This window comes from Mytilus trossulus, unplaced genomic scaffold (genome assembly GCF_036588685.1).
Source record: "Mytilus trossulus isolate FHL-02 unplaced genomic scaffold, PNRI_Mtr1.1.1.hap1 h1tg000247l__unscaffolded, whole genome shotgun sequence".
Lineage (NCBI taxonomy): Eukaryota > Metazoa > Mollusca > Bivalvia > Mytilida > Mytilidae > Mytilus > Mytilus trossulus.
In genome coordinates, this window is record NW_026963318.1 from 2163970 (window position 1) to 2183135 (window position 19166).

The 19166-nt window shown below is 34.3% G+C and overlaps 1 long non-coding RNA gene across 1 annotated transcript; it reads left to right on the top strand.

Moving 5' to 3' along the window:
- The first annotated feature begins 10679 nt into the window (after window positions 1-10679).
- Window positions 10680-13571, top strand: LOC134701569 (uncharacterized). Its single transcript, XR_010104145.1, has 3 exons — window positions 10680-10965; window positions 12265-12807; window positions 13520-13571. It is a non-coding gene; the product is annotated as an uncharacterized LOC134701569 (long non-coding RNA).
- The last annotated feature ends 5595 nt before the right edge of the window (window positions 13572-19166 follow it).

The following is a 19166-nucleotide window of genomic DNA, read 5'->3' on the forward strand; positions in this document are numbered from 1 at the left end:
CTATCCACCAGTCGTTGTGTTAAAATAGTGACGCTCTATAAACTAACGCAATCTCGGTAATATTTTCAAAAAGCTTAAAGCAAACACTGTAATTGATTGAAAACGGATATCCAAAATGTATAAATTAATGACGCTATTCTGTATACATTTCGGTGCACGTAAAATATCTGAATTACGCTCAGCTGTGAATGGTTTGATGCGGTTTTACCTGATGTTAGTCAATTAAATTGACACTTGGTACTTTGTATATGTGCACTCCTGTTTGTTTCTGCACAAGTATGTACCTCTGTTTACCTCGGAGCTTTCCACATATCGGATGAGCAATTAATATCTACTTATCGACAAAGAGGATAGCTTTATATTTCTATTACAAATAAAATCCAAATATGAAATTTGTTTACGTGTGTTCAGAAAAAGTTTTAAGTCTTTAAACTATAAAAATGATATTAATAAAAAAAAACAGAATGCACACAGCACAATTGTGGCAATTAGATTTACAATTATGTATGAAAATGTTATTTACAACTAAAATTCCTTAATAACATTATACTGAAAATTAAACCAGCAAACGGCAATTGACATTAAAACCTATAAAAAATTGCACATGTATCGACCAGTCGTTGTATATGCATCAAACTGGTTCGTAACTCTATGTGTTAGTTATTACTATGGTGAGCACAAACTGACTTGACCACATTTCATACAAACAGAATTTATGGTTAAACAGTGTTTACAAGCTAAAAATGAAATAGAAAATATGTCATACTCACATAGTGGTGTCAATTCTTGATACAATGTAAAAATGATAGGAGCGAGAAATTGTTGCATTTCGTCTAAGCAATGAGTACTCTTCCGTTTTATATTAGTACAAATATTCATGTTATGCAGTATGTTAATGGTACATAGCCAGTAAAGATAATGTGAACGGACTGATCTAACATTCAAGTAAAAGTAACGTTTTCCGGATACCTTTTTACTTAATGCTAGCGCAGCCACGAAATAACCAAATAAACCCAGGTTCTTTACATAAACTATGAAGACCAGTTCTGCCCTGGACACCTTGTCACACTGTCTATGTTTAAACGAACTGCTTAAAATTCATAGTGTTCAAACTGTTAACATATCACCAATTTCATATCCGACTTGGGATAGCCCTTTTTTGTGCGGAGGTGGCGTAAAGCAAACACCAGTCATTCAATGTTCATACACGTAAGATAAAAAAAAAGAAATGTTGCAGTTAGATAAAAACTACATGGGCTATTAAATCTCATATAATATAGGTTCATAACTTTTCATTTGTTAAGTGTTTTCTTATGTTTTCTGCTGTCCCTCCATTTTTAATATCATGAAATATAAATTGCTAATTTAGGACGATAGGATGAACGTCAATGAAATAGCAACCAAAAGACACCAATAAAGATCTAGAGGTACAAATACAAAATAAAAACTTTAGTCAAATGTCTTAATAGAAAAAAGAGTATAAGGGATATCCCTTTATGACACAAATTCAGTACATGCACAACCAAAAACTCTACACAGCAGAGAAACAGCGCTGTTATTGCTAATACTCATCCAAAAGTCAAATTGAAGCCTTCAATTCATAGCAAAAACAATCTCACTTCACTGAATAAATACGCCATTACTAAAACAACACATAAAACATGCACTTCATCAGGCATGGGGAAATGTTCTAATATCTCGTCAAGCATGAGATTAACATAATGACAAGGGCTAACTTCATCAAGCATGGGGAAATGTTCTAAGATCTCGACAAGCACGAGATTAATATAATGACAAGGGCTAACTTCATCAAGCATGGGGAAATGTTCTTAGATCTCGACAAGCACGAGATTAACATAATGACTCGGGCTAACTTCATCAAGCATGGGGAAATGTTCTAAGACCTCGACAATCACGAGATTAACATAATGACAAGGGCTAACTAAGTACACTTACCTACAAATGTTTATCCTTTATGTTCATTATATAATAATTTAATATGATAAACGCGCTTTTTGCAGTCAAAATCAAGAAGTGAATTGATAACCCAAAATTCTAAAATAAGTCCCGGATTTGTCTTAATCGAGCATCCTTATTATGATGAATGATTTTAATATTTCATTGAAGCGAATTAAAAGTATCCGACTCCCGGCAAAAAGAATAGAAAACAAGTGACATATTTCTACCTGGTACAGGCATTTTCTAATATAGAAAGCGGTGGATTAAAACTGGTTTTATCGCTAGCTTAATTTATAACTTGTATGACAGTCGAAATTTCACTTACCTTGGAAGCATCATAAGCAAAGATAATGGGACAGGGAAAGATATAAAGGCAAGACTATCTAAGGCACGTGCAACATTTGCAAGACTTCTTACAATCTGGAAGTCCAACCAGTACAATTTAAGGACCAAACTGCGAATTTACAACAGCAATGTTAAATCTGTCCTACTGTATGGTTCACAAACTTGGCGTGTTTTAGTGAGTGACCTTCAAAAGGTAGATGCTTTCCATACTAGCTGCCTAAGAAAGATCAACAGAATATTCTGGCCAAAAAAGATCAACAACAAGAGCCTTCTGGAGAAATGTACTGCTAAGAGTATAACAGCAGGAATCATATAGCGAAGATTTAGATGTTTAGGCCATGTACTGAGAATGCCACAACATCGCACACCTAAAACAGTTCTATATTGGACACCACCCAGAAAAAGAAAACCAGGGAGACCTAGAATCACCTGGCGAAGAACTGTAACAGCATAATTAGAAGCAATGGGCTAAACCTTGAGGCCAAGCCTAGTACATGGCTAAGGACAGTGAGAAGTGGAGGCAGTTGGTTGTGGCCTTATGTACCACCTGGGATGAAGAGGATAAACAAGTAAGTCAATGACTGTGGAAAAGACCGTTTCAATGATATTTCGGATCAGCACATGATCACTGTCTACTTTGATGTTGACACCATGGCATGGACCCAATTGTAAAAATTCATCAAGGATACCAGATTTGTTACTTTTATACGCTTGGTATAAGACTGATCAATGACCGCGAAGCAACGCAGTTGGAAGGCTAAGAAATTGAAGTGTATTGAGTAAAAAATGTTGAGATATATAATCAGATGGTTGTTGAACGTCAAAAGGCAAATTAAATGCATATTAAGAACGAGAACGTATTGATATGATATGAATATTAACCTTCGTTTTACTAGACAGACATGTGTTGCCGCTTTCTGACTCTGAGCCGACCAGTATTTGCTCTTTGTCATAAGTGATGCTTGATTAGAAGGGAAGCAGCAAATACCAGTTTAAAAGCCTTGGTCTGATCCAGTATACGTAGGAGATCGAACTCACGACCCTCGCACTCTCGAGATCAGCACGCTTACATTATACCATACAAAAAATGATGCCAAATCTGCCTTAGGCCAACTATCGTAAAACAGTGTAATTAAATACAGAACTCTAAATCTGACTGAAACCAATAAGTAAATCGTGTACGATAGGTAAAGACGAACAAATAAACAGCATTTGTTAGATTTTTTCCGGTACACTGTTACCCAAAGCGTTTTGTTTAGAGCAACTTTATAGCATGGTAGACATCTAGCAAACAGATTTCGTGCAATCCATTGCTAGGGCCCGCCTTGAAATTACAGTTGTGTGCGTTTACTATAATATTTTATAAAATATCCAAATTTAATTCATCAACTAGAGCAGATTTTCAAGGTCGACACCACCCGACTATTTACAGTAATTGCCCATCAATAGCGATTTTACCCCTTTTGGCGTTTATAAAACAAGATTAAAAAGATCTACAAATAAGCTCAAAACGGTCAAATAATCTGCCAACCCCTTATAGGAACTTTTTGTTTGCCAAAGTTATGTGTTTGATAAATCTATTATATAAAATAGTATATATTATAACCTTCGTACGGCAAAAACACAATATTCTGTATATGAATATGGTTGGAATCGTAAATTGACACCGAATAGGAGTGTGTGCTTTTAATCACACCGTTTACCTTTTCTCCCAATTGCCTGTCATCTTAATTGTAAACTATACAGGATAGACAGAAACTCTGTCAAGTAAAATATGATCAGAAAAACAAATTTTCCCAACACAGTGTCGCAAATGCTCTTATTGCATTATAATAACATTGGATGTATCTCTCATTATGCTACGCAATTTTGATTGGCTAACAGCAATCTTGCGTCCCTCTGCAATTGACATTCATTACACAATGAAATTTAACCTTCGTGATATCACGAGGTACCATAATAAAGTGCACAGTCAGGTAAATTAAAATAAACAAGAATGTGTCCAAAGTACACGGATGCCCCACTCGCACTATCATTTTCCATGTTCAATGGACCATGAAATTGGATAAAAAATATAATTAGGCATTGAAATTAGAAAGATGATACATAAGGAACATGTGTACTAAGTTTCAAGTTGATTGGACTTCAACTTCATCAAAAACTACCTTGACCAAAAACTTTAACCTGAAGCGGGACAGACGGACGAACAGACGGACAAACGAACGGACAGACAGACGGACGAACGAACGGACGGACAGACAGACGGACGGACGAACGGACGCACAGACCAGAAAACATAATGCCCCTCTACTATCGTACGTGGGGCATAAAAAATTGATAGAAATCATGTTTTCATGATCATATCTAAAACATGTAATTGTAAGTATTGAATGCTTCTTTTTTTTTTATTTATTAGGGTTGTTAAAGCCTCGGTCACACCTTACCAGATAGCACGAACGGACACCTAACGGATAACTTTTTTTCAATCCGTTCATGTCCGTTAGACGTCCGTTCTTATCCGTTCGACGTCCGTCCATATCCGTTGCATGTCCGTTAAGCATACGTTTTATCCGTTGACGTCCGTTCTGTCTTTAAACGGATGTCCAACGGATAAAATGTCCGTTGAACGTCCGTTAGGCGTCCGTTTTGTACGGTTCTCGTCCGTTTCGTTTCCGTTTTGTATCCGTTACGTGTCCATTATACATCCGTTGGAGGTCTGGAAGATAAATTCACCAACGGACTTCTACCGGACGTTTAACGGATAAAACGGATGTTGAACGGATGAGAAACGGACTTCTACCGGACGTATGACGGATAAAACGGATGATGAACGGATCACGTCAGAAATGCCAATTATTGGTATGTCAGATTTCTTAAGGTTCATGAATTCTTATTATTCATAATCGATCTTAGAGTATAGGCACGTCTTCACAATCAAGCAGTTCTTATTCATGCCAGACACTGCCCTTTGGCGGAATTTTGAAGAACAAACCAAAACCAGTTACAAAGAAACATTTTGAATATTTATGCGATTTACATGTATTATTATTGTCGCCTTTGATTTTTTCGTATATCTTGTTCATCCGTTTTATCCGGTACGCTTCCGTTAGGAGTCCGTTTTATGCGTTATTCGTCCGTTGGATTACGTTCGACATCCGTTCTGTCCGGTACGTGTCCGTTTCTCGTACGTTGCATATCCGGTGTGTGTCCGTTATGCATCCATTACACGTCCATTTTATTCGGTCAGTACATCAACGGACTCCCAACGGATAACAATTTTGTCAACGGACAACTTTTATTTTCATCCGTTAGGCGTCCGTTCGTGCTATCCGGTAAGGTGTGACCGAGGCTTAAAGCGTTTAACGTGCGCACATGTTTTGTATAAAACACTTCCGCGCTTCATACAAAATGAACTTCGGTCAACGATTTTACACAGCAATGAATTTACAAAAAGAGGCATTCAATTCTTATGTAGAAAAGTGCCAGGTAAGCGAAACATGCTTCCTACCATGATATCTCTAGATTCGTGTCTAGATCCCCTTCTTTTCTAAAACAAATGTATTGATACCATCTTGTTCGATGTTTGATTTTAAGCAAAAATGAATTTTAAAAGAATTTGATCTTCAATGCGTTGCAGATAATTCTGATTTAGTATGCTGTCTTATAACTAGTGGGATTCTAATCACGTTTCTTGTCGTCGAGGTCACAATTGGTGTAGATGTATACCTTAATTTCATTATAAATTACGTGCTGAATATTGTACGCTAGAGGTTCAAAAGATTGACCTTATTTCACAAAGGTATGTGTATTCTTTCTTAACATCAACCTGATGAAATACTGTCTTTTTGGTTATTTCTGTTTTTCGGAGATGTTAGGAATAAGGGAATAAACATGAACTATTAATATTTAACAAGAAAATCAAGGTATGTTCGGTCAAAATTAGCAAACTCATGTGTATTATAGTTATCGGTTTCTTTTAAAACTCGTTGATTTATGTAATAAAGTGGAATTGCTATACATAAAGTGAAATATACTGTTAACTAGCAAAGTTTCTCGAGTAGAAAAATGAAGCGAATATAAATCGTCGCCACTGTATGTAAATTAATTGTAAATTTGCTTTTTCCTTTTTAAACAACATCAAGAAAATTTGAGAATCGCGAAAATAACACCGAGAAATGGGATGGAAAGGTCCTATCGCGAAATAAAGTATCCGCGAATAAAGTAAAGTTGGTCTACGGTCCATATTTTACAGAAAAACTTATCAACAGATTTGACGTCAGGAGACGAAAAACAAGATAACATACAGCGAACTTTGACATTCATGTAAGTACTATGTTGAAACTTTTTGAAAAGACTAACATTCCATTGGAAACCCGTCATTGTGCCCTTTTTGTCAACTTAAATACCCGAAATTAAAAACAAAATATGAACGATTAAGAATTTAATTGAATTTGACAAAAAGAAGATTACCAGGTGAAAATTGTTTTTTGTATATTATTGGAGAAATCACATATATCTGTTGCCCTCGACGAAATAAACATCGTCTAAACCTTTGAAAGTTATCATGACCTAACGAATAGCCAAATGGAAATGTTGTAATAGCTTGTGATGCTGGATAAGCGTATCACTCTAACGCAGAATTTCGTACGACACTTCGTGCAGTGTGAAACGAGAATTTTCACTTTATGCAAGAAATAGATAACAATCCACAACCATAAGATAATATCGGTAGTGTAGTAAATAATGAATTTTTATTTTAATAACCACATATTTCTGTTAAGGCTACAGTAACTGTTTCACTGTTATACATTATTGATTGAATTGTCTACCTGTCAAATAACACAACTTAAGTGTATTGTTGTGTGTACACAAGTACTCAAACATAAATGCTTTCCCCCATTATTTATCAAACTTACTATCAAAATAGTTCCATTTTAGAATGTGTCTGTATTAAACTGTTTTAAATTAGACATAAATTAGTCGTACATAACGCTTGCATCAATCAGAACGTTTGAAACTAGATATGTCCCCATAGCTTAGATGGTTTCTCGAGATCTGTTTTATATTTCATACAAAACGGTGAACAAAGAAAAAGCACCGTGTCATTCCATTATTCATGATACACAGTTAAAGTATCATCGAAAGCAATCTCCGGCGCAGAGAGCATACCTGGACCGTTCCATATTACGTCACGCTATACTCAATATTAACAGATGCAGATATTAAGTCAATATTCAGAATTATTACCAAGTAATTATGGCACCCTCAACGGAGTTGGGGTGACATATTGTTATTGTTCGTTTCTTTTTTTTCTTATTATTTTTATGGCACCCTCAACGGAGTTGGGGTGACATATTGTTATTGTTCGTTTCTTTTTTTTCTTTTTATTATGGCACCCTCAACGGAGTTGGGGTGACATATTGTTATTGTTCGTTTCTTTTTTTCTTATTATTATATTTATTCTTCCACACTTTTTTGTCCATGCTATTTCTCAGAATTGGCTTGAACAATATTGATGGAACTATACCATAATGAGGACCACTATATGAAATTGTGCAATCGGGGTATGGCACCATCAAGATTGCTGCCGTTGCCATGGAAACGAAACAAATGTGAAAAAATACTGTTTTTTGTTTTGGTGAACTATTTGGATACTATTTAACACAGAATCATTATATTTTAATACAATGTAGGTGCCCACTATATACAGGTGTTGGATGATTTTGGCACTCATTGGAATTACTGTGTTGCCATGGATACTACTCCAAAAAATTCAAAAATCTCAAAATGTTCCAAACTTAATGAAACTTCACAGTAACGATGAGCAACATTGGAAGATGTGGAATTTGGCGTTGGAATTTCCAAAATATCTGTTGTTACCATGGAAACAATGCAAAAAGGTCAAAACTTTGAATTTTCACAGAACATTCTAGAACTTCAATGTTTAATTTATTCTAGAGACATTAAATGGTATATGATTGTGGAGGGAAAAAATTGCAGCCGGGGTTTGACTTTGGAATATTCAAAATGGCCGCCGTTACCATGGAAACAGCAAAAATACAAAAAAAATCAAAATGCTTCAAATTTATTGAAACTTATAACAAATGTTGCTCAGCTAATGTAGACTTGACTTTTGAGTTTGGAATTTCCAAAATGGCCGCCGTTACCATGGCTACCGCTCACCTGGCAATAGGGGAAGGGTGCCATCCGCTATTGCTTGCAATCGCAAATCTAGTTATTATTATTTTTATTCTTCCACACATTTTGTCCATACTATTTCTCATAACTGGTCATACCAATGTTGATGGAACTATACCATAATATGAACCGCCATGTTAAGTTGTGCAAGAGACAGTGGAATGGTAAAAAATGGCCGCCGTTACCATGGAAACAGAACAAATGTGAAAAAATCCAGTTTTTTGTTTTGGTGAACTATTTGGATACTATTTAACTCAGAATCATTATATTTTAATACAATGTAGGTGCCCACTATATACAGGTGTTGGATGATTTTGGCACTCATTGGAACTACTATGTTGCCATGGAAACTACTCCAAAAAAATCAAAAATCTCAAAATGTTCCAAACTTAATGAAACTTCACAGTAACGATGAGCAACATTGGAAGATGTGGAATTTGGCGTTGGAATTTCCAAAATCGCTCTTGTTACCATGGAAACAATGCAAAAAGGTCAAAACTTTGAATTTTCACAGAACATTCTAGAACATCAATGTTTAATTTATTCTAGAGACATTAAATGGTATATGATTGTGGAGGGAACAAATTGCAGCGGGGGTTTGACTTTGGAATATTCAAAATGGCCGCCGTTACCATGGAAACAGCAAAAATACAAAAAACTTCAAAATGCTTCAAATTTATTGAAACTTCTAACAAATGTTGCTCAGCTAATGTAGACTTGACTTTTGAGTTTGGAATTTCCAAAATGGCCGCCGTTACCATGGAAACATCAAAAATACCAAACACTTCAAAATATTTTAAAGTTTCAAAATGACTGCCGCTCACCTGGCAATAAGGAAATTATTGAAACTTATCACAAATGTTGCTCAGCTAATGTAGACTTGACTTTTAAGTTTGGAATTTCCAAAATGGCCGCCGTTACCATGGCTACCGCTCACCTGGCAATAGGGGAAGGGTGCCATCCGCTATTGCTTGCAATGGCAATTCTAGTTATGTCACCCTGACTGAGGTCGGGTGACATATTGTTATTGTACGATTCTTTTTTTTATTATTATTCCACACTTTTTTGTCCAGACTATTTCTGAGAATAGGATGGACCAATTGTTATGGAACTTAACCAAAATGTTAAAGACCATGTGCAGAAGTGCAGTCGAGGGTTGGCATATCCAACATGGCTGCCGTTGTCAAGGAAACAGAAAGAATGTAAAAATGTAATAGAACATTCTAGAACATTGGTGTTAAAGTAAATCTACGACCATTAAATGTTATATAATGGTATTATATTATGGCGAGCACAATATAAAGCAGCAGTATGACTTTGGAATTTTCAAATGTTGCCATGGAAACTGTGCAGAAAAAGCAAAATTTTGAAAATTCTTCAAATCTGTATGAAACGTTTCAGAAATGTTAACTTGTTAACTTGCGGCTTTCAACTTTGGAAATTCCAAAATGGCTGCCGTTACCATGGCTGCTGTTTACTGGCAATTGGTGGACCAGGGTGACATCCGCTATTGCTTGCAATGGCAATTCTAGTTATTATTTTTATTCTTCCACACTTTTTGTCCAAGACAGTTCTCGGAATTGGATGGACCAATCTTGATGGAACTATGCTATAATGTTGTCCACCATGTGAAGTTGTGCACCTGACTTTGGAATGTGCAAGATGGCCGCGGTTACCATGGAAACTCAAAAAATGTAAAAAAAAATAAAAATTGTAACTCTTTCGTTATAAGAGACAACCTTATGAAACTTTTTGCAAATGTTGGTGGTGGGGCCCCAAGGTACCAACAATACTTAGAAATTCCGAAATGGCTGCCATTGCCATGGAAACAGGCCAAATGTTTAACATAGAACATTCCAGAACATCTATGTTAAATTTATTCCAGAGACATTTTATGTTAAATGATGGTATATAATTATGGTTAGAACAAATTGCAGGAGCAGGTTGACTTTGGATTTTTCAAAATGGCCGCTGTTACCATGGAAACAGCAAAAATACGAAAAACTTCAAAATGCTTCAAATTTATTTAAACTTATAACAAATGTTCCTTAGCTAATGTAGACTTGACTTTTGAGTTTGGAATTTCCAAAATGGCCGCCGTTACCATGGCTACCGCTCATCTGGCAATAGGGAATGGGTGCCATCCGCTATTGCTTGCAATCGCAAATCTAGTTAGATTTGACTTCTTAAATGAGGTTTCGTTTACATTGTATTCAATGTAAAGTTTGATTATTAATTTGTTTTAGCGAAACTGATTACACAAAATGGACATACCACCCGAAATGATCAAGGCTATGGGGCAAATGAAGTCATTGCCTCCTGTTCCATGGCCAGAGTATGAAGAGATACCTTACCCATCCTTTCTAACTTTTCGAATGAAAGGAGCGGAACAGACTTTACAGGAAATAAAGAACTTTCGGTCACGAGAAACAGATATATTAATATGCACTCATTCAAAATCAGGTACATGTATAATAGGTATGACCACACTGTAAACAAACTAAAGAGGTAGAATCAAAAACCCCCGAATTCATTTTAAAGCAGGGCCATTTTCAACATGATTTTAAATTCACTGTATCTCAGCTCCAGGTGTGTAGTTTGAGATTTTAACTATATTATTCACGATTTGAAACATATTAACAATTCATAAACGCTTCCAAGAAATGAAAATAACACTTTATAAGTGTCATGCGTCCGATGCGCTTTTCTGGATTTACCTTTACCAGAAAGGCTCAAATCAAAATTTTGGAAACCAAGACTGTATACAAACCTAACAGTTGACGAACTATATGAAAAAGAATGACCTAAAATAGCCAAATCTATCCAACTTTGCCTGAGGAAGTTGAAACCTTATAGTTTCTTTATAATTTCTAAATACATACGAAGTACTGACTACAGTATCGATGATACCATCAAAGATTATTAGTCGACTGGTTGCGGTTTCGACCAAGTGCAAATTTAATAAGTTGAAAAATTATGAGAAATTGATTTTATTATACTTCACGTTAAAATGCCATATTTTGATTGGCTAATACGAGATTGTTTATTTATTCTATCACATGGATGAGGGGGGTGATATTTTTTTTGGATGTCACTCTCTCGTCAAGACCAATCAAAAATCGATAATTCAAAGGACAATGAATTGAATTAACATCAAGTAATTAGATACAATGCTTAAGTTCTACGTTTTGGCTCAATTTTTTTTATTTGACTGCCAAAATACAAAACAAATATGCCTCACTTTTGTTGTTTTTTAGAATATTCGTAACGTTGTTATGTACGTGCCGTCTTAGAAATTTCTTTTGAAATGAAATTAATCCGTAAAAACAATAATGATAGGATATGCAGTATGATAAATAAAAGAACACATAGTTGAGAGGGTGATAGAGCAGATTGGTATCCCTAGAAAAAAGCATTGTCAACCTTGGTTCGCCGCGGTTGACAATGTTTTCTCGGGGTAACATTCTGCTTTATCACGCTCTCAGATATGTGTTATTTATATAATATGGTCCGTTGTCTTAAAACAAGTCTATCACATATGACGGGATAAGGATTGAAAGGGAGTGTTGGCTTTTTTTAATTTACTGAGATCCTTTTAATTTGGCAAGGAACAAATCCCATATTTGCATATTAATAACTTTTAACGTTCATTGCATAAATAGTATGTAATTAAAGCAGAGTATGCAATAACAGCAAAGAGAAACGAACTGTCGAAAATGAAAAAGAGGCAATTCAGACAATATGTACATCTCTATATTGCAGGCACACATTGGCTATATGAAATATTGGCATTGATTATAAGTAATACAACAGAATTAGTTAAAGAGACAAAGGGTTAAAGGATGCTGGAAGCAATACCAGACTTAACCGTGCTTGATGCACTTCTATCTCCTAGAATTCTCGACACGCATGTGCAGTTCCAATATATACCAACACGTCATATTGCAATAGGCGGGAAAATAGTTCACATGATAAGGAATCCTAAAGATGTCAGCGTTTCAGACCATAACCACGTAAGGAAAGATACCGTATAGCGGGTTATTTTCGCGGGGTGCAAATTTTCGCTTATTTTCGCGGATAGAACAAAATCGCCAAAATAAGTTCCGCCAAATTAAAGGTGTACATACAAAGGTATGGATACAAGTTTTTAATACGCCAAAATAATAACCGCCAAAATATTTCGCATACCTTGTTCAATGAAAATCGCGAAATTTTACACCCGCGAAAATAACCCGCTATACGGTATGGTAACAAATTTAGATATACCATGGGATGAGTACTTTGAAATCTGGATGACGGGAAAATGTAAGATTCGTTCGTATATAGTTGCACATATATACACCAATTTCGAGTTCAAAGTCATTTCAACTTCAACTTGCCAATGTAGTTTTTTATATGCTTTTGGTATGCCAATTGACTTAGAGCTACATGTAAATGAGCTGGCATTTGAACAAACCTTAATTTGTGTATGCTACTTGACATCTAGTTCGTGGATTGTTTTTGTTTTTGAATTCGCAAAACCATATTGTTTTTGTATGTCTGGCTTTTGGCCTATAGCTACATATATTGACATTTACAATTAGAATGTTTTGTCTTTTTTAATGTCATCAGTTTTCTTTTGTTAACTTAGACAATTATATAAAATTATCTATTTTGATATATAATAAATGTGGTTTTTTTTCAGCAGTATCATAATAACTCGTGATTGATTTAATTGCCTTATAATAAACGGATCCAAAATATTATAGAACCAATTTGTGATTCTCTCCTGATTTGTCCGCTACCGTATGATATTTAAGAAGCGTTTTGATCAACAAATATGCAATCACTGATATCTAATTTCATGTGCGGCAAATTTTTTTCATAACTAATCCGTCAAATGTAAGACAATATATATGATATATTTTTGATGGACATTATAAAATAAAATATTTGAAAAATCATTCTTTTAACGCGACATAATGCAAATTAATTATCAATTTCGAAACATAAACAAAGATTTCAATTTTTTTTGAAGTACCGTATGGGTCATGGTTTGATTATGAACTTGGAATAGAACAAGCAGAAAAAGGCAACAACTTTTGACAACATGCAGAAGAACAAAATGGATGGGACAAAATTCGTATCAAATGATGGGCAAGGTTTTATTTATAGAAAAGGTTAGTGTATTACTCATGTTCCCAGTTAACCATGGGATTTCTTAAAAGAACACAAATACAGTTAAAGTTAATTTACTTGTTTTTTTAAATGAAAATAATTCTTTACAATTTCGAGCACCAAAGGCACATTTCAGCATTTACATTCGTAAAAAACAGAATATTTCGTCCTTTGAAACCAAGAGATCATGCATAATTAAATTACATTTCAACTTTGTATTTATTTGGCTTTTTAACTATTTTGATATGAGCGTCACTGATGAGTCTTACGTAGACGAAACGCGCGTCTGGCGTATAAAATTGTAATCCTGGTTCTTTTGATAACTATTGACAGTATGTTTCATTATAATCCGTACTTTTGATTGGCTTACAACAATTGCAAAACACTTTACTATAATTTATTATTACACTAAACGAAAGAACTAACCTGATTTGTGCTTTACTAATACAACAACAACAAATACAATCACTGAAATACAAGAATTTAGCAACTTTACTTGATACAATCACTCAATAATATGACGGGTTTCTCAAAACTTTTAAGAATTTTTGGTCCTCAATGCTCTTCAACTTCGTACTATATTTGGCCTTTCAAACATTTTTGGATTCGAGTGTCACTGATGAGTCTTTTGTAGATGAAACGCGGGTCTGGCGTAAATGTAAAAATTTAATCCTGGTATCTATGATGAGTTTATTATCATATTTGTGACTAACTTAAGCATTCATATTGAAATTGCTTAAATCGTCGAATTGGCATGATCATTTTTCGATGAAATTAACCTTGTAACATGCTATATGGATAAAATCTTTTAAAAGCATTTTAATTTGAAAACACTGCGGGTGTAAAATTTACTTTATATAATGTCTCATGGGGGTCTGGTGTGGGTTTATATAAGAGAAAATAATTGCCAATATAATGAATAGATTAAAAACAAACAAAAAACAGAAAATTATATAGAATAGAATAATTACTACAATAAAAGGCGCGTTTTTCAACCAAAAACGAATTCCCATCAATCACTCGAAATTAAAAAATAAATTAAAAGCCATATAAAATTAAATACGAAGTTGAAGAGCCTCGAAGAACGAAAATTCTGCTTATTTATGAAAATCTCAACAAAGTATATAATGTTGTTTTTTTATTTATAGGTGAGATAGGTGATTGGAAGAATTATTACACCGTTGCTCAAAATGAACGATATGAAACTCTGTTCAAGGAAAAAATGAAAGATAGTAAATATAAATTTCAGTACGAATAAAAATGACATTTAGAAAACGAGTTATTTGAATCATTTGATTTGTTTTACGTTGTTGACAAAGAAGAGGCAAAGCAATGAGACCTTATAAATTGGGAAAAGTTAGAGTGGAGACATATTTGTTACAATGGGACGTTACTCTTAAAAGTCACTGGAAAGTTTGAGAAAGACTATTTTTATAAATTTTTGTTAGCTTCTAAGTCACACGGATTATTCGACTTCTTTTTCATATGAATGCTTTTAAGGGTTATTGACGAAACTGTCTTTAATAAGCACATCACTGATTTTAAGATTTATTTAACGTAAGGACATGGTCAGCGTTATCTTAAAATGAGAAGATGTGGTAAGGTTGTCATTCAGACAACGATCCACCAAGTATTTAGTGATAATAAGCAATGATAGTTCGATTCATCTCAGTTCATGCATTTCAGCATGCTACATATATGTTCATTGTGGATCCACCCTTTACTCACTTGAGTGCGCAATTCGTCATTACCCTTTTAGATGTCACTCAAAAAAACTGTATTAAAAATAACACACCTTAGAAGTTTTAAATTACCATTAGAGGACCGGTCAGCGAGCCACTTTGACCGGTGAAATGAACCTTACACGTGAAAAAAAAACCACCCATATAAGATGGAAAGGAGATTGAATTCGTTAGCTGTATTTTTGTAATAACTAAATTCAAATGAGCAGTAAAATTCGCTATTTACTGAATAATGGTGGATTGAATAGCACAAAAGTCACGTCTTTGTCTGCAAGATTAAATACGCGTGTTGCACGTGTGCTGTGTATTGCAGACGTGTACTAACTCCTTTTGGGCTATGAAATCATTTCCGGAGATAAAAAGAAGGGTCCATTTAGGAATATGTATTCCTATTAACAATAAGTTAACACGAGTTCATTTGCATGGGAATATGCAATAATCAATTGTTAAACAGGAGACAATTTTGAAAATACTATGTATGTGGACTTGCACTTGCCATATTTATGAGGACCTTAAAGTTTGTTCATTGTTGCTCGTTTGATTGTACAGGATGTATATTAAATATCCCAACTTTTGACATACACTTCCAAAAACCTAGTTCATACTGGGTATACTGATTTTAAAAGCGCACATCAAACACTTTATGGTTGACTTTGGATATCCAACATTTATAATGGTATTATTCTGAAATCATTTCGGTGCATATACAAAAACAGAATTACACTCAAATGTGTATGGTTTTTGGTTTTCCCCCTCATGGTCGTCAGTGAAATAGACACTGATAGACTTTGTAAATGTACTTTAAAATCAAGTACATTTTTTATTTGCTTTATATTGCAAATTAAACCAGCACATGACATTTGACATTTGATATAAAAAAAACTATTAAAAATGGCACATCTAATAAATCGGCTGGTCGTTACATATGTATCAAACTGGTTCCTAAACTGTATGTGACAGTTCACACAAACTATGGAGCGCACACACTAGCAATACAACATTACAGACATGCAGCTGTATTGTTTTAACAGTGTTTACAAGCTAACAACAAAATAAAAAATATGTCATACTGACATGGCGGTGTCATTTCTTAATGAAATATTACAATGAAAGGAAAATTAATTACAATGTGTACTTTTCCATTTTAGTACAAATTCAATCCATGTTGTTTATTCACTATGTTCATAGTTTATTTGTTACAAAATCAGTAAAGACAAAATAATTGAACCTGCTTTAAATTTACAGTTTTTAATATGTTCTCGGAAATCAAAACTCACATTCGCCTAGATATAACCATATGTTCTGAAGCGGCGTAAAGCAACACCTATCAATCAATCAATGTTCATGCATATAAAAGAAAGGAGGAATCAATAGTTACACATACAAACAAAACAAAAAAGAGATACCTTAAAGTCGATGTGAAAATATACTGTGATGAAATTCCAAATTTTTTTTCTTATATTTTCTGTATTCTCTGTTTAACAACAAGCAGTTCCAAATCTATTTCACATGGGCCACTATTAAAGCCCTCTCCATTAAAAGAGTGTAGAATCTGAATTAACATCTTCAACTCTATAGCACATTTTGCGAATTTGGTATCTATTTGCATTCTCTGTGTTGGATCTATAGGTACACATCCACGTCTGTTTTTGCCTTTTTGGGTTATGTAAGTACTTAGCCACGTGCATTTGACTATTTGAATACTTCTTGACCAACCAATTAGTCTGACTCTCTCACTTAAAAACGAAGGCATCAAAACAATCACATATGATATAAACCACGTGATCGAGCATTAAGTAAAAGAGTGTGATTTTGGGAGAACTATTGCAATAACCTGTGGGTCCTTGCTCACTGTTTGCTACGTTAAATGCTGTCCGTATAAACAAGCGTAAAACAAGCAGCTTTTATATCTGATTGGATAAGGGTATCGCAACACTAAATTGTGGGATAGCATCAAACAGCAGCGTATTCCAAACTCAATCGAAGTGATGTGAAGTTTTTATAGAATTTAGTGCGTATTATACACATAATGTATACACTTTTTGCAAACAATCGGTGTAAAGGTACTTTAATCGTTGTACTGATTACTTGTGCATCTCTGAAATATTATCGGAATCGGGTAAAAATAAGTTGAATTTGTACCAGCTATCAGGTATATTAGGGATGTACGATAATGGAAACAAAACAAAATCTTATTTTAGACAATCTAATTAATTTTGTAATTTGTGACTGAGTAAATGTTTTGTTATAAATACGTTTTCGTACCCGTTAGAATTATTTAAACAATTCACATTTTTTCTTGTCGATGCTTGTCATAGCTGACTATACGGTATGAGTTTTGTTCATTGTTAAAGGTTGAACGGTGAACTATATTTTTTGGATTCTGGTGTAAAGCTGTTTCATTGACAATCATACCACATCTCTTTATTTGTATTAGTAAGTATACGTCTCGAAATCTGTTACGCAATGTATGTTTACAGGTAGACAATACTCTCCAAGGCCAAGGTTTGACAATTAAATTTGTAGACAAATATTTTTTTTTCGGTCAAATATAGCTTTTATCAGCTTAAAAAAAATACAAAAATGCATAAATTTGTATATATTCAAGGCGACACACGCTGTCACTGTTGACAGTTGGAGTGATAACTTTAGTTTATTTACGTCCAGGTCAATGAACGTTTTTTATGTAGACCACTTCCCTTGACAATTCGTCCGGTATTTAGTTTAAGTTAATTAAGGTTAAGAATTCGTCAATCTAATTGTGTTGGGAAAAAAAATATACGTTAAATTTCTTTTTGGATTATTATACAAAGGATTAAAATAAAATGGACGAGGAAAGCAAAAACCCATTCATTCATATTTACATAGAACAAGAAGAGGTTTAAAAGTGCTTCTTTCTTCACAATATTCTTGTAATAGTCAGGTGTATCCTTAACAAAGCCATCAATACTCCGAGGGTCTAGATTGAGGGAAAGGGGGGATGGTGGTTCCTTCATTGCTTTGTTCTTTAATTTTCAGTCGTTTTTCGCTATTCTTTATTTTTTTTTGTTGCACCCCATTGTTCTCTATTCCTTTTTTTTGGCCTTTTTTCTGGCCTTTTTTCTCCATTTTTTATTCTGCACCTTTTGCACATTATTCTCTATTCTGTAAAACCCACCCAGACCCTCATACTATAAGACAATTTCTACAAGGTGCTGCCTTATATTTTTTTAACGTAACAAATTTTGTATTGTATGCTCTAACAATTTACTTAGTTTACAGCTTTTAACTTATTAGGGGCCTCGGTGGTCAAGTGGTCTAAGTAGTTCTACTACCGTAATCACTAGCCAGTCAACACTGAGATGTTGAGTTCGACCCCTCTCGTTTGGGTGCACTCGACTCCAATCTTAATTGACTAGGATTGTCAGTTTTCCTATCGAAGGTCGGTGGTTTTCTCCGGGCACTCCGGCTTCCTCCACCCATAAAAACTTACCGCCACGAAATATCCCTTGGATAAATTTACCAAAAAATTAATGGTATAACTATATAGTATTATATAGTATTATGTAACCTAATTCATCAGTAGGTTAGTGAATAAAATATTAGTTTACAACTTTTATGATTTAATAAACACAATTGTAAAAATGAAAATGAATACACACAAAAAGTCATGCAAATCGTTTTAAATTAATTTTATTCCGGAATCAACTCCTTATTTTCCACTCATTAAATTCCATTGTACTATTATCATTTCAAAGGTCTACATTAATGATAATAATTCCAAAT